Source organism: Venturia canescens, chromosome 3 (genome assembly GCF_019457755.1).
Source record: "Venturia canescens isolate UGA chromosome 3, ASM1945775v1, whole genome shotgun sequence".
Taxonomy (NCBI): Eukaryota; Metazoa; Arthropoda; class Insecta; order Hymenoptera; family Ichneumonidae; genus Venturia; species Venturia canescens.
Genome location: NC_057423.1, coordinates 29790754 through 29814494, shown reverse-complemented (window position 1 = coordinate 29814494; position 23741 = coordinate 29790754).

Sequence of the window (23741 nt, the reverse complement as noted above, 5' to 3'; positions counted from 1 at the left end):
GAAAATAAACCTCACGACCCTGGAGAAAAACCAAGGCAACGTTTTTTCACTTCTAATTTCGTGAAAAAACGAATTTTTATCATGAAATTGTATGTTATAAGGCGAAATTCATGTCTCCGCCGAAAATCGACCTTCCACCATGATCTTCAGTTCCAAATAGGCGAAAGAAACTGAAGAAACAGGGAGAAATTTCTCATTGCCCTCGAGAGACGCCAAGGCAACGTGTTTTCACTTACAATTTCGTGAAATAACGAGTTTTTATCATGATATTGGATGTTATAAGCAGAAATTCATATCTCCGCTAAAAGTCTGGATTCTCCCATGATTTTCAATTTCAAAAAGGCAAAAAGAACTCAATAAACGGAAAGAAAACCTCACGACCCTAGAGAGAAACCAAGGCAACGTTTTTTCACTTCCAATTTCGTGAAAAAACGAGTTTTTATCATGAAATTGTTAGTTATAAGGCGAAATTCATGTCTCCGCTGAAAATCGACCTTCCACCATGATCTTCAGTTCCAAATAGGCAAAAGAAACTGAAGAAACAGGGAGAAATTTCTTATTGCCCTCGAGAGACGCCAAGGCAACGTGTTTTCACTTCCAATTTCGTGAAAAAACGAGTATTTATCATGATATTGGATGTTATAAGCAGAAATTCATATCTCCGCTAAAAGTCTGGATTCTCCCATGATTTTCAATTTCAAAAAGGCGAAAGGAACTCAAGAAACGGTAAAAAAAACTCACGACCCTGGAGAGAAACCAAGGCAACGTTTTTTCACTTCCAATTTCGTGAAAAAACGAGTTTTTATCATGAAATTGTATGTTATAAGGCGAAATTCATGTCTCCGCTGAAAATCGACCTTCCACCATGATCTTCAGTTCCAAATAGGCAAAAGAAACTGAAGAAACAGGGAGAAATTTCTCATTGCCCTCGAGAGACGCCAAGGCAACGTGTTTTCACTTCCAATTTCGTGAAAAAACGAGTATTTATCATGATATCGGATGTTATAAGCAGAAATTCATAAAGTTGGGATTCTCCCATGATTTTCAATTTCAAATAGGCAAAAGGAACACAAGAAATGGGAAAAAAACCTCACGACCCTGGAGAGAAACCAAGGCAACGTTTTTTCACTTCCAATTTCGTGAAAAAACGAGTTTTTATCATGAAATTGTATGTTATAAGGCGGAATTCATGTCTCCGCTGAAAATCGACCTTCCACCATGATCTTCAGTTCCAAATAGGCAAAAGAAACTGAAGAAACAGGGAGAAATTTCTCATTGCCCTCGAGAGACGCCAAGGCAACGTGTTTTCACTTACAATTTCGTGAAATAACGAGTTTTTATCATGATACTGGATGTTATAAGCAGAAATTCATATCTCCGCTAAAAGTCTGGATTCTCCCATGATTTTCAATTTCAAAAAGGCAAAAAGAATTCAAGAAACGGGAAAAAAAACCTCACGACCCTGGAGAGAAACCAAGGCAACGTTTTTTCACTTCCAATTTCGTGAAAAAACGAGTTTTTATCATGAAATTGTATGTTATAAGGCGAAATTCATGTCTCCGCTGAAAATCGACCTTCCACCATGATCTTCAGTTCCAAATAGGCAAAAGAAACTGAAGAAACAGGGAGAAATTTCTCATTGCCCTCGAGAGACGCCAAGGCAACGTGTTTTCACTTACAATTTCGTGAAAAAACGAGTATTTATCATGATATCGGATGTTATAAGCAGAAATTCATAAAGTTGGGATTCTCCCATGATTTTCAATTTCAAATAGGCAAAAGGAACACAAGAAATGGGAAAAAAACCTCACGACCCTGGAGAGAAACCAAGGCAACGTTTTTTCACTTCCAATTTCGTGAAAAAACGAGTTTTTATCATGAAATTGTATGTTATAAGGCGGAATTCATGTCTCCGCTGAAAATCGACCTTCCACCATGATCTTCAGTTCCAATTAGGCAAAAGAAACTGAAGAAACAGGGAGAAATTTCTCATTGCCCTCGAGAGACGCCAAGGCAACGTGTTTTCACTTCCAATTTCGTGAAAAAACGAGTATTTATCATGATATCGGATGTTATAAGCAGAAATTCATAAAGTTGGGATTCTCCCATGATTTTCAATTTCAAATAGGCAAAAGGAACACAAGAAATGGGAAAAAAACCTCACGACCCTGGAGAGAAACCTAGGCAACGTTTTTTCACTTCCAATTTCGTGAAAAAACGAGTTTTTATCATGAAATTGTATGTTATAAGGCGAAATTCATGTCTCCGCTGAAAATCGACCTTCCACCATGATCTTCAGTTCCAAATAGGCGAAAGAAACTGAAGAAACAGGGAGAAATTTCTCATTACCCTCGAGAGACGCCAAGGCAACGTGTTTTCACTTCCAATTTCGTGAAAAAACGAGTATTTATCATGATATTGGATGTTATAAGCAGAAATTCATATCTCCGCTAAAAGTCTGGATTCTCCCATGATTTTCAATTTCAAAAAGGCGAAAGGAACTCAAGAAACGGTAAAAAAAACTCACGACCCTTGAGAGAAACCAAGGCAACGTTTTTTCACTTCCAATTTCGTGAAAAAACGAGTTTTTATCATGAAATTGTATGTTATAAGGCGAAATTCATGTCTCCGCTGAAAATCGACCTTCCACCATGATCTTCAGTTCCAAATAGGCAAAAGAAACTGAAGAAACAGGGAGAAATTTCTCATTGCCCTCGAGAGACGCCAAGGCAACGTGTTTTCACTTACAATTTCGTGAAATACCGAGTTTTTATCATGATGTTGGATGTTATAAGCAGAAATTCATATCTCCGCTAAAAGTCTGGATTCTCCCATGATTTTCAATTTCAAAAAGGCGAAAGGAACTCAAGAAACGGTAAAAAAAACTCACGACCCTGGAGAGAAACCAAGGCAACGTTTTTTCACTTCCAATTTCGTGAAAAAACGAGTTTTTATCATGAAATTGTATGTTATAAGGCGAAATTCACGTCTCCGCTGAAAATCGACATTCTGCCATGATTTTCAATTCCAAATAGGCAAAAGAAACTGAAGAAATATGGAAAAATTTCTCATTGCAATCGAGAGATGCCAAGGCAACGTGTTTGAACTTCCAATTTCGTGAAATAACGAGTTTTTATCATGATATTGGATGTTATAAGCAGAAATTCATATCTCCGCTAAAAGTTGGGATTCTCCCATGATTTTCAATTTCAAATAGGTAAAAGGAACTCAAGAAACGGGAAAAAAACCTCACGATCCTGGAGAGAAACCAAGGCAACGTTTTTTCACTTCCAATTTCGTGAAAAAACGAGTTTTTATCATGAAATTGTATGTTATAAGGCGAAATTCATGTCTCCGCTGAAAATCGACCTTCCACCATGATCTTCAGTTCCAAATAGGCAAAAGAAACTGAAGAAACAGGGAGAAATTTCTCATTGCCCTCGAGAGACGCCAAGGCAACGTGTTTTCACTTCCAATTTCGTGAAAAAACGAGTATTTATCATGATATCGGATGTTATAAGCAGAAATTCATAAAGTTGGGATTCTCCCATGATTTTCAATTTCAAATAGGCAAAAGGAACACAAGAAATGGGAAAAAAACCTCACGACCCTGGAGAGAAACCAAGGCAACGTTTTTTCACTTCCAATTTCGTGAAAAAACGAGTTTTTATCATGAAATTGTATGTTATAAGGCGGAATTCATGTCTCCGCTGAAAATCGACCTTCCACCATGATCTTCAGTTCCAAATAGGCAAAAGAAACTGAAGAAACAGGGAGAAATTTCTCATTGCCCTCGAGAGACGCCAAGGCAACGTGTTTTCACTTACAATTTCGTGAAATAACGAGTTTTTATCATGATACTGGATGTTATAAGCAGAAATTCATATCTCCGCTAAAAGTCTGGATTCTCCCATGATTTTCAATTTCAAAAAGGCAAAAAGAATTCAAGAAACGGGAAAAAAAACCTCACGACCCTGGAGAGAAACCAAGGCAACGTTTTTTCACTTCCAATTTCGTGAAAAAACGAGTTTTTATCATGAAATTGTATGTTATAAGGCGAAATTCATGTCTCCGCTGAAAATCGACCTTCCACCATGATCTTCAGTTCCAAATAGGCAAAAGAAACTGAAGAAACAGGGAGAAATTTCTCATTGCCCTCGAGAGACGCCAAGGCAACGTGTTTTCACTTACAATTTCGTGAAAAAACGAGTATTTATCATGATATCGGATGTTATAAGCAGAAATTCATAAAGTTGGGATTCTCCCATGATTTTCAATTTCAAATAGGCAAAAGGAACACAAGAAATGGGAAAAAAACCTCACGACCCTGGAGAGAAACCAAGGCAACGTTTTTTCACTTCCAATTTCGTGAAAAAACGAGTTTTTATCATGAAATTGTATGTTATAAGTCGAAATTCATGTCTCCGCTGAAAATCGACCTTCCACCATGATCTTCAGTTCCAAATAGGCGAAAGAAACTGAAGAAACAGGGAGAAATTTCTCATTGCCCTCGAGAGACGCCAAGGCAACGTGTTTTCACTTACAATTTCGTGAAATACCGAGTTTTTATCATGATATTGGATGTTATAAGCAGAAATTCATATCTCCGCTAAAAGTCTGGATTCTCCCATGATTTTCAATTTCAAAAAGGCGAAAGGAACTCAAGAAACGGTAAAAAAAACTCACGACCCTGGAGAGAAACCAAGGCAACGTTTTTTCACTTCCAATTTCGTGAAAAAACGAGTTTTTATCATGAAATTGTATGTTATAACGCGAAATTCACGTCTCCGCTGAAAATCGACATTCTGCCATAATTTTCAATTCCAAATAGGCAAAAGAAACTGAAGAAATATGGAAAAATTTCTCATTGCAATCGAGAGATGCCAAGGCAACGTGTTTGAACTTTCAATTTCGTGAAATAACGAGTTTTTATCATGATATTGGATGTTATAAGCAGAAATTCATATCTCCGCTAAAAGTTGGGATTCTCCCATGATTTTCAATTTCAAATAGGTAAAAGGAACTCAAGAAACGGGAAAAAAACCTCACGATCCTGGAGAGAAACCAAGGCAACGTTTTTTCACTTCCAATTTCGTGAAAAAACGAGTTTTTATCATGAAATTGTATGTTATAAGGCGGAATTCATGTCTCCGCTGAAAATCGACCTTCCACCATGATCTTCAGTTCCAAATAGGCGAAAGAAACTGAAGAAACAGGGAGAAATTTCTCATTGCCCTCGAGAGACGCCAAGGCAACGTGTTTTCACTTACAATTTCGTGAAATAACGAGTTTTTATCATGATATTGGATGTTATAAGCAGAAATTCATATCTCCGCTAAAAGTCTGGATTCTCCCATGATTTTCAATTTCAAAAAGGCGAAAGGAACTCAAGAAACGGTAAAAAAAACTCACGACCCTGGAGAGAAACCAAGGCAACGTTTTTTCACTTCCAATTTCGTGAAAAAACGAGTTTTTATCATGAAATTGTATGTTATAAGGCGAAATTCATGTCTCCGCTGAAAATCGACCTTCCACCAAGATCTTCAGTTCCAAATAGGCAAAAGAAACTGAAGAAACAGGGAGAAATTTCTCATTGCCCTCGAGAGACGCCAAGGCAACGTGTTTTCACTTACAATTTCGTGAAATAACGAGTTTTTATCATGATATTGGATGTTATAAGCAGAAATTCATATCTCCGCTAAAAGTTGGGATTCTCCCATGATTTTCAATTTCAAATAGGTAAAAGGAACTCAAGAAACGGGAAAAAAACCTCACGATCCTGGAGAGAAACCAAGGCAACGTTTTTTCACTTCCAATTTCGTGAAAAAACGAGTTTTTATCATGAAATTGTATGTTATAAGGCGGAATTCATGTCTCCGCTGAAAATCGACCTTCCACCATGATCTTCAGTTCCAAATAGGCAAAAGAAACTGAAGAAACAGGGAGAAATTTCTCATTGCCCTCGAGAGGCGCCAAGGCAACGTGTTTTCACTTACAATTTCGTGAAATAACGAGTTTTTATCATGATACTGGATGTTATAAGCAGAAATTCATATCTCCGCTAAAAGTCTGGATTCTCCCATGATTTTCAATTTCAAAAAGGCAAAAAGAACTCAAGAAACGGAAAAAAAACCTCACGACCCTAGAGAGAAACCAAGGCAACGTTTTTTCACTTCCAATTTCGTGAAAAAACGAGTTTTTATCATGAAATTGTTAGTTATAAGGCGAAATTCATGTCTCCGCTGAAAATCGACCTTCCACCATGATCTTCAGTTCCAAATAGGCAAAAGAAACTGAAGAAACAGGGAGAAATTTCTCATTGCCCTCGAGAGACGCCAAGGCAACGTGTTTTCACTTCCAATTTCGTGAAAAAACGAGTATTTATCATGATATTGGATGTTATAAGCAGAAATTCATATCTCCGCTAAAAGTCTGGATTCTCCCATGATTTTCAATTTCAAATAGGCAAAAGGAACACAAGAAATGGGAAAAAAACCTCACGACCCTGGAGAGAAACCAAGGCAACGTTTTTTCACTTCCAATTTCGTGAAAAAACGAGTTTTTATCATGAAATTGTATGTTATAAGGCGGAATTCATGTCTCCGCTGAAAATCGACCTTCCACCATGATCTTCAGTTCCAAATAGGCAAAAGAAACTGAAGAAACAGGGAGAAATTTCTCATTGCCCTCGAGAGACGCCAAGGCAACGTGTTTTCACTTACAATTTCGTGAAATAACGAGTTTTTATCATGATACTGGATGTTATAAGCAGAAATTCATATCTCCGCTAAAAGTCTGGATTCTCCCATGATTTTCAATTTCAAAAAGGCAAAAAGAATTCAAGAAACGGGAAAAAAACATCACGACCCTGGAGAGAAACCAAGGCAACGTTTTTTCACTTCCAATTTCGTGAAAAAACGAGTTTTTATCATGAAATTGTATGTTATAAGGCGAAATTCATGTCTCCGCTGAAAATCGACCTTCCACCATGATCTTCAGTTCCAAATAGGCAAAAGAAACTGAAGAAACAGGGAGAAATTTCTCATTGCCCTCGAGAGGCGCCAAGGCAACGTGTTTTCACTTACAATTTCGTGAAATAACGAGTTTTTATCATGATACTGGATGTTATAAGCAGAAATTCATATCTCCGCTAAAAGTCTGGATTCTCCCATGATTTTCAATTTCAAAAAGGCAAAAAGAACTCAAGAAACGGAAAAAAAACCTCACGACCCTAGAGAGAAACCAAGGCAACGTTTTTTCACTTCCAATTTCGTGAAAAAACGAGTTTTTATCATGAAATTGTTAGTTATAAGGCGAAATTCATGTCTCCGCTGAAAATCGACCTTCCACCATGATCTTCAGTTCCAAATAGGCAAAAGAAACTGAAGAAACAGGGAGAAATTTCTCATTGCCCTCGAGAGACGCCAAGGCAACGTGTTTTCACTTCCAATTTCGTGAAAAAACGAGTATTTATCATGATATTGGATGTTATAAGCAGAAATTCATATCTCCGCTAAAAGTCTGGATTCTCCCATGATTTTCAATTTCAAATAGGCAAAAGGAACACAAGAAATGGGAAAAAAACCTCACGACCCTGGAGAGAAACCAAGGCAACGTTTTTTCACTTCCAATTTCGTGAAAAAACGAGTTTTTATCATGAAATTGTATGTTATAAGGCGGAATTCATGTCTCCGCTGAAAATCGACCTTCCACCATGATCTTCAGTTCCAAATAGGCAAAAGAAACTGAAGAAACAGGGAGAAATTTCTCATTGCCCTCGAGAGACGCCAAGGCAACGTGTTTTCACTTACAATTTCGTGAAATAACGAGTTTTTATCATGATACTGGATGTTATAAGCAGAAATTCATATCTCCGCTAAAAGTCTGGATTCTCCCATGATTTTCAATTTCAAAAAGGCAAAAAGAATTCAAGAAACGGGAAAAAAACATCACGACCCTGGAGAGAAACCAAGGCAACGTTTTTTCACTTCCAATTTCGTGAAAAAACGAGTTTTTATCATGAAATTGTATGTTATAAGGCGAAATTCATGTCTCCGCTGAAAATCGACCTTCCACCATGATCTTCAGTTCCAAATAGGCGAAAGAAACTGAAGAAACAGGGAGAAATTTCTCATTGCCCTCGAGAGACGCCAAGGCAACGTGTTTTCACTTACAATTTCGTGAAATAACGAGTTTTTATCATGATATTGGATGTTATAAGCAGAAATTCATATCTCCGCTAAAAGTCTGGATTCTCCCATGATTTTCAATTTCAAATAGGTAAAAGGAACTCAAGAAACGGGAAAAAAACCTCACGATCCTGGAGAGAAACCAAGGCAACGTTTTTTCACTTCCAATTTCGTGAAAAAACGAGTTTTTATCATGAAATTGTATGTTATAAGGCGGAATTCATGTCTCCGCTGAAAATCGACCTTCCACCATGATCTTCAGTTCCAAATAGGCAAAAGAAACTGAAGACACAGGGAGAAATTTCTCATTGACCTCGAGAGACGCCAAGGCAACGTGTTTTCACTTACAATTTCGTGAAATAACGAGTTTTTATCATGATACTGGATGTTATAAGCAGAAATTCATATCTCCGCTAAAAGTCTGGATTCTCCCATGATTTTCAATTTCAAAAAGGCAAAAAGAACTCAAGAAACGGAAAAAAAAACCTCACGACCCTAGAGAGAAACCAAGGCAACGTTTTTTCACTTTCAATTTCGTGAAAAAACGAGTTTTTATCATGAAATTGTATGTTATAAGGCGAAATTCATGTCTCCGCTGAAAATCGACCTTCCACCATGATCTTCAGTTCCAAATAGGCGAAAGAAACTGAAGAAACAGGGAGAAATTTCTCATTGCCCTCGAGAGACGCCAAGGCAACGTGTTTTCACTTCCAATTTCGTGAAAAAACGAGTATTTATCATGATATCGGATGTTATAAGTAGAAATTCATATCTCCGCTAAAAGTCGGGATTCTCCCATGAATTTCAATTTCAAATAGGCAAAAGGAACTCAAGAAACTAGAAAATAAACCTCACGACCCTGGAGAAAAACCAAGGCAACGTTTTTTCACTTCCAATTTCGTGAAAAAACGAGTTTTTATCATGAAATTGTATGTTATAAGGCGAAATTCATGTCTCCGCTGAAAATCGACATTCTGCCATGATTTTCAATTCCAAATAGGCAAAAGAAACTGAAGAAATAGGGAAAAATTTCTCATTGCAATCGAGAGATGCCAAGGCAACGTGTTTTCACTTACAATTTCGTGAAATAACGAGTTTTTATCATGATATTGGATGTTATAAGCAGAAATTCATATCTCCGCTAAAAGTTGGGATTCTCCCATGATTTTCAATTTCAAATAGGTAAAAGGAACTCAAGAAACGGGAAAAAAACCTCACGATCCTGGAGAGAAACCAAGGCAACGTTTTTTCACTTCCAATTTCGTGAAAAAACGAGTTTTTATCATGAAATTGTATGTTATAAGGCGGAATTCATGTCTCCGCTGAAAATCGACCTTCCACCATGATCTTCAGTTCCAAATAGGCAAAAGAAACTGAAGACACAGGGAGAAATTTCTCATTGACCTCGAGAGACGCCAAGGCAACGTGTTTTCACTTACAATTTCGTGAAAAAACGAGTATTTATCATGATATCGGATGTTATAAGCAGAAATTCATAAAGTTGGGATTCTCCCATGATTTTCAATTTCAAATAGGCAAAAGGAACACAAGAAATGGGAAAAAAACCTCACGACCCTGGAGAGAAACCAAGGCAACGTTTTTTCACTTCCAATTTCGTGAAAAAACGAGTTTTTATCATGAAATTGTATGTTATAAGGCGGAATTCATGTCTCCGCTGAAAATCGACCTTCCACCATGATCTTCAGTTCCAAATAGGCAAAAGAAACTGAAGAAACAGGGAGAAATTTCTCATTGCCCTCGAGAGACGCCAAGGCAACGTGTTTTCACTTACAATTTCGTGAAATAACGAGTTTTTATCATGATACTGGATGTTATAAGCAGAAATTCATATCTCCGCTAAAAGTCTGGATTCTCCCATGATTTTCAATTTCAAAAAGGCAAAAAGAATTCAAGAAACGGGAAAAAAAAACCTCACGACCCTGGAGAGAAACCAAGGCAACGTTTTTTCACTTCCAATTTCGTGAAAAAACGAGTTTTTATCATGAAATTGTATGTTATAAGGCGAAATTCATGTCTCCGCTGAAAATCGACCTTCCACCATGATCTTCAGTTCCAAATAGGCAAAAGAAACTGAAGAAACAGGGAGAAATTTCTCATTGCCCTCGAGAGACGCCAAGGCAACGTGTTTTCACTTACAATTTCGTGAAAAAACGAGTATTTATCATGATATCGGATGTTATAAGCAGAAATTCATAAAGTTGGGATTCTCCCATGATTTTCAATTTCAAATAGGCAAAAGGAACACAAGAAATGGGAAAAAAACCTCACGACCCTGGAGAGAAACCAAGGCAACGTTTTTTCACTTCCAATTTCGTGAAAAAACGAGTTTTTATCATGAAATTGTATGTTATAAGGCGGAATTCATGTCTCCGCTGAAAATCGACCTTCCACCATGATCTTCAGTTCCAATTAGGCAAAAGAAACTGAAGAAACAGGGAGAAATTTCTCATTGCCCTCGAGAGACGCCAAGGCAACGTGTTTTCACTTCCAATTTCGTGAAAAAACGAGTATTTATCATGATATCGGATGTTATAAGCAGAAATTCATAAAGTTGGGATTCTCCCATGATTTTCAATTTCAAATAGGCAAAAGGAACACAAGAAATGGGAAAAAAACCTCACGACCCTGGAGAGAAACCTAGGCAACGTTTTTTCACTTCCAATTTCGTGAAAAAACGAGTTTTTATCATGAAATTGTATGTTATAAGGCGAAATTCATGTCTCCGCTGAAAATCGACCTTCCACCATGATCTTCAGTTCCAAATAGGCGAAAGAAACTGAAGAAACAGGGAGAAATTTCTCATTACCCTCGAGAGACGCCAAGGCAACGTGTTTTCACTTCCAATTTCGTGAAAAAACGAGTATTTATCATGATATTGGATGTTATAAGCAGAAATTCATATCTCCGCTAAAAGTCTGGATTCTCCCATGATTTTCAATTTCAAAAAGGCGAAAGGAACTCAAGAAACGGTAAAAAAAACTCACGACCCTTGAGAGAAACCAAGGCAACGTTTTTTCACTTCCAATTTCGTGAAAAAACGAGTTTTTATCATGAAATTGTATGTTATAAGGCGAAATTCATGTCTCCGCTGAAAATCGACCTTCCACCATGATCTTCAGTTCCAAATAGGCAAAAGAAACTGAAGAAACAGGGAGAAATTTCTCATTGCCCTCGAGAGACGCCAAGGCAACGTGTTTTCACTTACAATTTCGTGAAATACCGAGTTTTTATCATGATGTTGGATGTTATAAGCAGAAATTCATATCTCCGCTAAAAGTCTGGATTCTCCCATGATTTTCAATTTCAAAAAGGCGAAAGGAACTCAAGAAACGGTAAAAAAAACTCACGACCCTGGAGAGAAACCAAGGCAACGTTTTTTCACTTCCAATTTCGTGAAAAAACGAGTTTTTATCATGAAATTGTATGTTATAAGGCGAAATTCACGTCTCCGCTGAAAATCGACATTCTGCCATGATTTTCAATTCCAAATAGGCAAAAGAAACTGAAGAAATATGGAAAAATTTCTCATTGCAATCGAGAGATGCCAAGGCAACGTGTTTGAACTTCCAATTTCGTGAAATAACGAGTTTTTATCATGATATTGGATGTTATAAGCAGAAATTCATATCTCCGCTAAAAGTTGGGATTCTCCCATGATTTTCAATTTCAAATAGGTAAAAGGAACTCAGGAAACGGGAAAAAAACCTCACGATCCTGGAGAGAAACCAAGGCAACGTTTTTTCACTTCCAATTTCGTGAAAAAACGAGTTTTTATCATGAAATTGTATGTTATAAGGCGGAATTCATGTCTCCGCTGAAAATCGACCTTCCACCATGATCTTCAGTTCCAAATAGGCAAAAGAAACTGAAGAAACAGGGAGAAATTTCTCATTGCCCTCGAGAGACGCCAAGGCAACGTGTTTTCACTTCCAATTTCGTGAAAAAACGAGTATTTATCATGATATCGGATGTTATAAGCAGAAATTCATAAAGTTGGGATTCTCCCATGATTTTCAATTTCAAATAGGCAAAAGGAACACAAGAAATGGGAAAAAAACCTCACGACCCTGGAGAGAAACCAAGGCAACGTTTTTTCACTTCCAATTTCGTGAAAAAACGAGTTTTTATCATGAAATTGTATGTTATAAGGCGGAATTCATGTCTCCGCTGAAAATCGACCTTCCACCATGATCTTCAGTTCCAAATAGGCAAAAGAAACTGAAGAAACAGGGAGAAATTTCTCATTGCCCTCGAGAGAGGCCAAGGCAACGTGTTTTCACTTACAATTTCGTGAAATAACGAGTTTTTATCATGATATTGGATGTTATAAGCAGAAATTCATATCTCCGCTAAAAGTCTGGATTCTCCCATGATTTTCAATTTCAAAAAGGCAAAAAGAATTCAAGAAACGGGAAAAAAAACCTCACGACCCTGGAGAGAAACCAAGGCAACGTTTTTTCACTTCCAATTTCGTGAAAAAACGAGTTTTTATCATGAAATTGTTAGTTATAAGGCGAAATTCATGTCTCCGCTGAAAATCGACCTTCCACCATGATCTTCAGTTCCAAATAGGCAAAAGAAACTGAAGAAACAGGGAGAAATTTCTCATTGCCCTCGAGAGACGCCAAGGCAACGTGTTTTCACTTCCAATTTCGTGAAAAAACGAGTATTTATCATGATATTCGATGTTATAAGCAGAAATTCATATCTCCGCTAAAAGTCTGGATTCTCCCATGATTTTCAATTTCAAATAGGTAAAAGGAACTCAAGAAACGGGAAAAAAACCTCACGATCCTGGAGAGAAACCAAGGCAACGTTTTTTCACTTCCAATTTCGTGAAAAAACGAGTTTTTATCATGAAATTGTATGTTATAAGGCGGAATTCATGTCTCCGCTGAAAATCGACCTTCCACCATGATCTTCAGTTCCAAATAGGCAAAAGAAACTGAAGAAACAGGGAGAAATTTCTCATTGCCCTCGAGAGGCGCCAAGGCAACGTGTTTTCACTTACAATTTCGTGAAATAACGAGTTTTTATCATGATACTGGATGTTATAAGCAGAAATTCATATCTCCGCTAAAAGTCTGGATTCTCCCATGATTTTCAATTTCAAAAAGGCAAAAAGAACTCAAGAAACGGAAAAAAAACCTCACGACCCTAGAGAGAAACCAAGGCAACGTTTTTTCACTTCCAATTTCGTGAAAAAACGAGTTTTTATCATGAAATTGTTAGTTATAAGGCGAAATTCATGTCTCCGCTGAAAATCGACCTTCCACCATGATCTTCAGTTCCAAATAGGCAAAAGAAACTGAAGAAACAGGGAGAAATTTCTCATTGCCCTCGAGAGACGCCAAGGCAACGTGTTTTCACTTCCAATTTCGTGAAAAAACGAGTATTTATCATGATATTCGATGTTATAAGCAGAAATTCATATCTCCGCTAAAAGTCTGGATTCTCCCATGATTTTCAATTTCAAATAGGCAAAAGGAACACAAGAAATGGGAAAAAAACCTCACGACCCTGGAGAGAAACCAAGGCAACGTTTTTTCACTTCCAATTTCGTGAAAAAACGAGTTTTTATCATGAAATTGTATGTTATAAGGCGGAATTCATGTCTCCGCTGAAAATCGACCTTCCACCATGATCTTCAGTTCCAAATAGGCAAAAGAAACTGAAGAAACAGGGAGAAATTTCTCATTGCCCTCGAGAGACGCCAAGGCAACGTGTTTTCACTTACAATTTCGTGAAATAACGAGTTTTTATCATGATACTGGATGTTATAAGCAGAAATTCATATCTCCGCTAAAAGTCTGGATTCTCCCATGATTTTCAATTTCAAAAAGGCAAAAAGAATTCAAGAAACGGGAAAAAAACATCACGACCCTGGAGAGAAACCAAGGCAACGTTTTTTCACTTCCAATTTCGTGAAAAAACGAGTTTTTATCATGAAATTGTATGTTATAAGGCGAAATTCATGTCTCTGCTGAAAATCGACCTTCCACCATGATCTTCAGTTCCAAATAGGCAAAAGAAACTGAAGAAACAGGGAGAAATTTCTCATTGCCCTCGAGAGGCGCCAAGGCAACGTGTTTTCACTTACAATTTCGTGAAATAACGAGTTTTTATCATGATACTGGATGTTATAAGCAGAAATTCATATCTCCGCTAAAAGTCTGGATTCTCCCATGATTTTCAATTTCAAAAAGGCAAAAAGAACTCAAGAAACGGAAAAAAAACCTCACGACCCTAGAGAGAAACCAAGGCAACGTTTTTTCACTTCCAATTTCGTGAAAAAACGAGTTTTTATCATGAAATTGTATGTTATAAGGCGGAATTCATGTCTCCGCTGAAAATCGACCTTCCACCATGATCTTCAGTTCCAAATAGGCAAAAGAAACTGAAGAAACAGGGAGAAATTTCTCATTGCCCTCGAGAGACGCCAAGGCAACGTGTTTTCACTTACAATTTCGTGAAATAACGAGTTTTTATCATGATACTGGATGTTATAAGCAGAAATTCATATCTCCGCTAAAAGTCTGGATTCTCCCATGATTTTCAATTTTAAAAAGGCAAAAAGAATTCAAGAAACGGGAAAAAAACATCACGACCCTGGAGAGAAACCAAGGCAACGTTTTTTCACTTCCAATTTCGTGAAAAAACGAGTTTTTATCATGAAATTGTATGTTATAAGGCGAAATTCATGTCTCCGCTGAAAATCGACCTTCCACCATGATCTTCAGTTCCAAATAGGCGAAAGAAACTGAAGAAACAGGGAGAAATTTCTCATTGCCCTCGAGAGACGCCAAGGCAACGTGTTTTCACTTACAATTTCGTGAAATAACGAGTTTTTATCATGATATTGGATGTTATAAGCAGAAATTCATATCTCCGCTAAAAGTCTGGATTCTCCCATGATTTTCAATTTCAAATAGGTAAAAGGAACTCAAGAAACGGGAAAAAAACCTCACGATCCTGGAGAGAAACCAAGGCAACGTTTTTTCACTTCCAATTTCGTGAAAAAACGAGTTTTTATCATGAAATTGTATGTTATAAGGCGGAATTCATGTCTCCGCTGAAAATCGACCTTCCACCATGATCTTCAGTTCCAAATAGGCAAAAGAAACTGAAGACACAGGGAGAAATTTCTCATTGACCTCGAGAGACGCCAAGGCAACGTGTTTTCACTTACAATTTCGTGAAATAACGAGTTTTTATCATGATACTGGATGTTATAAGCAGAAATTCATATCTCCGCTAAAAGTCTGGATTCTCCCATGATTTTCAATTTCAAAAAGGCAAAAAGAACTCAAGAAACGGAAAAAAAAACCTCACGACCCTAGAGAGAAACCAAGGCAACGTTTTTTCACTTTCAATTTCGTGAAAAAACGAGTTTTTATCATGAAATTGTATGTTATAAGGCGAAATTCATGTCTCCGCTGAAAATCGACCTTCCACCATGATCTTCAGTTCCAAATAGGCGAAAGAAACTGAAGAAACAGGGAGAAATTTCTCATTGCCCTCGAGAGACGCCAAGGCAACGTGTTTTCACTTCCAATTTCGTGAAAAAACGAGTATTTATCATGATATCGGATGTTATAAGTAGAAATTCATATCTCCGCTAAAAGTCGGGATTCTCCCATGAATTTCAATTTCAAATAGGCAAAAGGAACTCAAGAAACTAGAAAATAAACCTCACGACCCTGGAGAAAAACCAAGGCAACGTTTTTTCACTTCCAATTTCGTGAAAAAACGAGTTTTTATCATGAAATTGTATGTTATAAGGCGAAATTCATGTCTCCGCTGAAAATCGACATTCTGCCATGATTTTCAATTCCAAATAGGCAAAAGAAACTGAAGAAATAGGGAAAAATTTCTCATTGCAATCGAGAGATGCCAAGGCAACGTGTTTTCACTTACAATTTCGTGAAATAACGAGTTTTTATCATGATATTGGATGTTATAAGCAGAAATTCATATCTCCGCTAAAAGTTGGGATTGTCCCATGATTTTCAATTTCAAATAGGTAAAAGGAACTCAAGAAACGGGAAAAAAACCTCACGATCCTGGAGAGAAACCAAGGCAACGTTTTTTCACTTCCAATTTCGTGAAAAAACGAGTTTTTATCATGAAATTGTATGTTATAAGGCGGAATTCATGTCTCCGCTGAAAATCGACCTTCCACCATGATCTTCAGTTCCAAATAGGCAAAAGAAACTGAAGAAACAGGGAGAAATTTCTCATTGCCCTCGAGAGGCGCCAAGGCAACGTGTTTTCACTTCCAATTTCGTGAAAAAACGAGTATTTATCATGATATCGGATGTTATAAGCAGAAATTCATAAAGTTGGGATTCTCCCATGATTTTCAATTTCAAATAGGCAAAAGGAACACAAGAAATGGGAAAAAAACCTCACGACCCTGGAGAGAAACCAAGGCAACGTTTTTTCACTTCCAATTTCGTGAAAAAACGAGTTTTTATCATGAAATTGTATGTTATAAGGCGGAATTCATGTCTCCGCTGAAAATCGACCTTCCACCATGATCTTCAGTTCCAAATAGGCAAAAGAAACTGAAGAAACAGGGAGAAATTTCTCATTGCCCTCGAGAGACGCCAAGGCAACGTGTTTTCACTTACAATTTCGTGAAATAACGAGTTTTTATCATGATACTGGATGTTATAAGCAGAAATTCATATCTCCGCTAAAAGTCTGGATTCTCCCATGATTTTCAATTTCAAAAAGGCAAAAAGAATTCAAGAAACGGGAAAAAAAACCTCACGACCCTGGAGAGAAACCAAGGCAACGTTTTTTCACTTCCAATTTCGTGAAAAAACGAGTTTTTATCATGAAATTGTATGTTATAAGGCGAAATTCATGTCTCCGCTGAAAATCGACCTTCCACCATGATCTTCAGTTCCAAATAGGCAAAAGAAACTGAAGAAACAGGGAGAAATTTCTCATTGCCCTCGAGAGACGCCAAGGCAACGTGTTTTCACTTACAATTTCGTGAAAAAACGAGTATTTATCATGATATCGGATGTTATAAGCAGAAATTCATAAAGTTGGGATTCTCCCATGATTTTCAATTTCAAATAGGCAAAAGGAACACAAGAAATGGGAAAAAAACCTCACGACCCTGGAGAGAAACCAAGGCAACGTTTTTTCACTTCCAATTTCGTGAAAAAACGAGTTTTTATCATGAAATTGTATGTTATAAGGCGGAATTCATGTCTCCGCTGAAAATCGACCTTCCACCATGATCTTCAGTTCCAATTAGGCAAAAGAAACTGAAGAAACAGGGAGAAATTTCTCATTGCCCTCGAGAGACGCCAAGGCAACGTGTTTTCACTTCCAATTTCGTGAAAAAACGAGTATTTATCATGATATCGGATGTTATAAGCAGAAATTCATAAAGTTGGGATTCTCCCATGATTTTCAATTTCAAATAGGCAAAAGGAACACAAGAAATGGGAAAAAAACCTCACGACCCTGGAGAGAAACCTAGGCAACGTTTTTTCACTTCCAATTTCGTGAAAAAACGAGTTTTTATCATGAAATTGTATGTTATAAGGCGAAATTCATGTCTCCGCTGAAAATCGACCTTCCACCATGATCTTCAGTTCCAAATAGGCGAAAGAAACTGAAGAAACAGGGAGAAATTTCTCATTACCCTCGAGAGACGCCAAGGCAACGTGTTTTCACTTCCAATTTCGTGAAAAAACGAGTATTTATCATGATATTGGATGTTATAAGCAGAAATTCATATCTCCGCTAAAAGTCTGGATTCTCCCATGATTTTCAATTTCAAAAAGGCGAAAGGAACTCAAGAAACGGTAAAAAAAACTCACGACCCTTGAGAGAAACCAAGGCAACGTTTTTTCACTTCCAATTTCGTGAAAAAACGAGTTTTTATCATGAAATTGTATGTTATAAGGCGAAATTCATGTCTCCGCTGAAAATCGACCTTCCACCATGATCTTCAGTTCCAAATAGGCAAAAGAAACTGAAGAAACAGGGAGAAATTTCTCATTGCCCTCGAGAGACGCCAAGGCAACGTGTTTTCACTTACAATTTCGTGAAATACCGAGTTTTTATCATGATGTTGGATGTTATAAGCAGAAATTCATATCTCCGCTAAAAGTCTGGATTCTCCCATGATTTTCAATTTCAAAAAGGCGAAAGGAACTCAAGAAACGGTAAAAAAAACTCACGACCCTGGAGAGAAACCAAGGCAACGTTTTTTCACTTCCAATTTCGTGAAAAAACGAGTTTTTATCATGAAATTGTATGTTATAAGGCGAAATTCACGTCTCCGCTGAAAATCGACATTCTGCCATGATTTTCAATTCCAAATAGGCAAAAGAAACTGAAGAAATATGGAAAAATTTCTCATTGCAATCGAGAGATGCCAAGGCAACGTGTTTGAACTTCCAATTTCGTGAAATAACGAGTTTTTATCATGATATTGGATGTTATAAGCAGAAATTCATATCTCCGCTAAAAGTTGGGATTCTCCCATGATTTTCAATTTCAAATAGGTAAAAGGAACTCAGGAAACGGGAAAAAAACCTCACGATCCTGGAGAGAAACCAAGGCAACGTTTTTTCACTTCCAATTTCGTGAAAAAACGAGTTTTTATCATGAAATTGTATGTTATAAGGCGGAATTCATGTCTCCGCTGAAAATCGACCTTCCACCATGATCTTCAGTTCCAAATAGGCAAAAGAAACTGAAGAAACAGGGAGAAATTTCTCATTGCCCTCGAGAGACGCCAAGGCAACGTGTTTTCACTTCCAATTTCGTGAAAAAACGAGTATTTATCATGATATCGGATGTTATAAGCAGAAATTCATAAAGTTGGGATTCTCCCATGATTTTCAATTTCAAATAGGCAAAAGGAACACAAGAAATGGGAAAAAAACCTCACGACCCTGGAGAGAAACCAAGGCAACGTTTTTTCACTTCCAATTTCGTGAAAAAACGAGTTTTTATCATGAAATTGTATGTTATAAGGCGGAATTCATGTCTCCGCTGAAAATCGACCTTCCACCATGATCTTCAGTTCCAAATAGGCAAAAGAAACTGAAGAAACAGGGAGAAATTTCTCATTGCCCTCGAGAGAGGCCAAGGCAACGTGTTTTCACTTACAATTTCGTGAAATAACGAGTTTTTATCATGATACTGGATGTTATAAGCAGAAATTCATATCTCCGCTAAAAGTCTGGATTCTCCCATGATTTTCAATTTCAAAAAGGCAAAAAGAATTCAAGAAACGGGAAAAAAAACCTCACGACCCTGGAGAGAAACCAAGGCAACGTTTTTTCACTTCCAATTTCGTGAAAAAACGAGTTTTTATCATGAAATTGTTAGTTATAAGGCGAAATTCATGTCTCCGCTGAAAATCGACCTTCCACCATGATCTTCAGTTCCAAATAGGCAAAAGAAACTGAAGAAACAGGGAGAAATTTCTCATTGCCCTCGAGAGACGCCAAGGCAACGTGTTTTCACTTCCAATTTCGTGAAAAAACGAGTATTTATCATGATATTCGATGTTATAAGCAGAAATTCATATCTCCGCTAAAAGTCTGGATTCTCCCATGATTTTCAATTTCAAATAGGTAAAAGGAACTCAAGAAACGGGAAAAAAACCTCACGATCCTGGAGAGAAACCAAGGCAACGTTTTTTCACTTCCAATTTCGTGAAAAAACGAGTTTTTATCATGAAATTGTATGTTATAAGGCGGAATTCATGTCTCCGCTGAAAATCGACCTTCCACCATGATCTTCAGTTCCAAATAGGCAAAAGAAACTGAAGAAACAGGGAGAAATTTCTCATTGCCCTCGAGAGGCGCCAAGGCAACGTGTTTTCACTTACAATTTCGTGAAATAACGAGTTTTTATCATGATACTGGATGTTATAAGCAGAAATTCATATCTCCGCTAAAAGTCTGGATTCTCCCATGATTTTCAATTTCAAAAAGGCAAAAAGAACTCAAGAAACGGAAAAAAAACCTCACGACCCTAGAGAGAAACCAAGGCAACGTTTTTTCACTTCCAATTTCGTGAAAAAACGAGTTTTTATCATGAAATTGTTAGTTATAAGGCGAAATTCATGTCTCCGCTGAAAATCGACCTTCCACCATGATCTTCAGTTCCAAATAGGCAAAAGAAACTGAAGAAACAGGGAGAAATTTCTCATTGCCCTCGAGAGACGCCAAGGCAACGTGTTTTCACTTCCAATTTCGTGAAAAAACGAGTATTTATCATGATATTCGATGTTATAAGCAGAAATTCATATCTCCGCTAAAAGTCTGGATTCTCCCATGATTTTCAATTTCAAATAGGCAAAAGGAACACAAGAAATGGGAAAAAAACCTCACGACCCTGGAGAGAAACCAAGGCAACGTTTTTTCACTTCCAATTTCGTGAAAAAACGAGTTTTTATCATGAAATTGTATGTTATAAGGCGGAATTCATGTCTCCGCTGAAAATCGACCTTCCACCATGATCTTCAGTTCCAAATAGGCAAAAGAAACTGAAGAAACAGGGAGAAATTTCTCATTGCCCTCGAGAGACGCCAAGGCAACGTGTTTTCACTTACAATTTCGTGAAATAACGAGTTTTTATCATGATACTGGATGTTATAAGCAGAAATTCATATCTCCGCTAAAAGTCTGGATTCTCCCATGATTTTCAATTTCAAAAAGGCAAAAAGAATTCAAGAAACGGGAAAAAAACATCACGACCCTGGAGAGAAACCAAGGCAACGTTTTTTCACTTCCAATTTCGTGAAAAAACGAGTTTTTATCATGAAATTGTATGTTATAAGGCGAAATTCATGTCTCTGCTGAAAATCGACCTTCCACCATGATCTTCAGTTCCAAATAGGCAAAAGAAACTGAAGAAACAGGGAGAAATTTCTCATTGCCCTCGAGAGGCGCCAAGGCAACGTGTTTTCACTTACAATTTCGTGAAATAACGAGTTTTTATCATGATACTGGATGTTATAAGCAGAAATTCATATCTCCGCTAAAAGTATGGATTCTCCCATGATTTTCAATTTCAAAAAGGCAAAAAGAACTCAAGAAACGGAAAAAAAACCTCACGACCCTAGAGAGAAACCAAGGCAACGTTTTTTCACTTCCAATTTCGTGAAAAAACGAGTTTTTATCATGAAATTGTATGTTATAAGGCGGAATTCATGTCTCCGCTGAAAATCGACCTTCCACCATGATCTTCAGTTCCAAATAGGCAAAAGAAACTGAAGAAACAGGGAGAAATTTCTCATTGCCCTCGAGAGACGCCAAGGCAACGTGTTTTCACTTACAATTTCGTGAAATAACGAGTTTTTATCATGATACTGGATGTTATAAGCAGAAATTCATATCTCCGCTAAAAGTCTGGATTCTCCCATGATTTTCAATTTTAAAAAGGCAAAAAGAATTCAAGAAACGGGAAAAAAACATCACGACCCTGGAGAGAAACCAAGGCAACGTTTTTTCACTTCCAATTTCGTGAAAAAACGAGTTTTTATCATGAAATTGTATGTTATAAGGCGAAATTCATGTCTCCGCTGAAAATCGACCTTCCACCATGATCTTCAGTTCCAAATAGGCGAAAGAAACTGAAGAAACAGGGAGAAATTTCTCATTGCCCTCGAGAGATGCCAAGGCAACGTGTTTTCACTTACAATTTCGTGAAATAACGAGTTTTTATCATGATATTGGATGTTATAAGCAGAAATTCATATCTCCGCTAAAAGTCTGGATTCTCCCATGATTTTCAATTTCAAATAGGTAAAAGGAACTCAAGAAACGGGAAAAAAACCTCACGATCCTGGAGAGAAACCAAGGCAACGTTTTTTCACTTCCAATTTCGTGAAAAAACGAGTTTTTATCATGAAATTGTATGTTATAAGGCGGAATTCATGTCTCCGCTGAAAATCGACCTTCCACCATGATCTTCAGTTCCAAATAGGCAAAAGAAACTGAAGACACAGGGAGAAATTTCTCATTGACCTCGAGAGACGCCAAGGCAACGTGTTTTCACTTACAATTTCGTGAAATAACGAGTTTTTATCATGATACTGGATGTTATAAGCAGAAATTCATATCTCCGCTAAAAGTCTGGATTCTCCCATGATTTTCAATTTCAAAAAGGCAAAAAGAACTCAAGAAACGGAAAAAAAAACCTCACGACCCTAGAGAGAAACCAAGGCAACGTTTTTTCACTTTCAATTTCGTGAAAAAACGAGTTTTTATCATGAAATTGTATGTTATAAGGCGAAATTCATGTCTCCGCTGAAAATCGACCTTCCACCATGATCTTCAGTTCCAAATAGGCGAAAGAAACTGAAGAAACAGGGAGAAATTTCTCATTGCCCTCGAGAGACGCCAAGGCAACGTGTTTTCACTTCCAATTTCGTGAAAAAACGAGTATTTATCATGATATCGGATGTTATAAGTAGAAATTCATATCTCCGCTAAAAGTCGGGATTCTCCCATGAATTTCAATTTCAAATAGGCAAAAGGAACTCAAGAAACTAGAAAATAAACCTCACGACCCTGGAGAAAAACCAAGGCAACGTTTTTTCACTTCCAATTTCGTGAAAAAACGAGTTTTTATCATGAAATTGTATGTTATAAGGCGAAATTCATGTCTCCGCTGAAAATCGACATTCTGCCATGATTTTCAATTCCAAATAGGCAAAAGAAACTGAAGAAATAGGGAAAAATTTCTCATTGCAATCGAGAGATGCCAAGGCAACGTGTTTTCACTTACAATTTCGTGAAATAACGAGTTTTTATCATGATATTGGATGTTATAAGCAGAAATTCATATCTCCGCTAAAAGTTGGGATTCTCCCATGATTTTCAATTTCAAATAGGTAAAAGGAACTCAAGAAACGGGAAAAAAACCTCACGATCCTGGAGAGAAACCAAGGCAACGTTTTTTCACTTCCAATTTCGTGAAAAAACGAGTTTTTATCATGAAATTGTATGTTATAAGGCGGAATTCATGTCTCCGCTGAAAATCGACCTTCCACCATGATCTTCAGTTCCAAATAGGCAAAAGAAACTGAAGAAACAGGGAGAAATTTCTCATTGCCCTCGAGAGGCGCCAAGGCAACGTGTTTTCACTTACAATTTCGTGAAATAACGAGTTTTTATCATGATACTGGATGTTATAAGCAGAAATTCATATCTCCGCTAAAAGTCTGGATTCTCCCATGATTTTCAATTTCAAAAAGGCAAAAAGAACTCAAGAAACGGAAAAAAAAACCTCACGACCCTAGAGAGAAACAAAGGCAACGTTTTTTCACTTCCAATTTCGTGAAAAAACGAGTTTTTATCATGAAATTGTATGTTATAAGGCGAAATTCATGTCTCCGCTGAAAATCGACCTTCCACCATGATCTTCAGTTCCAAATAGGCGAAAGAAACTGAAGAAACAGGGAGAAATTTCTCATTGCCCTCGAGAGACGCCAAGGCAACGTGTTTTCACTTCCAATTTCGTGAACAAACGAGTATTTAT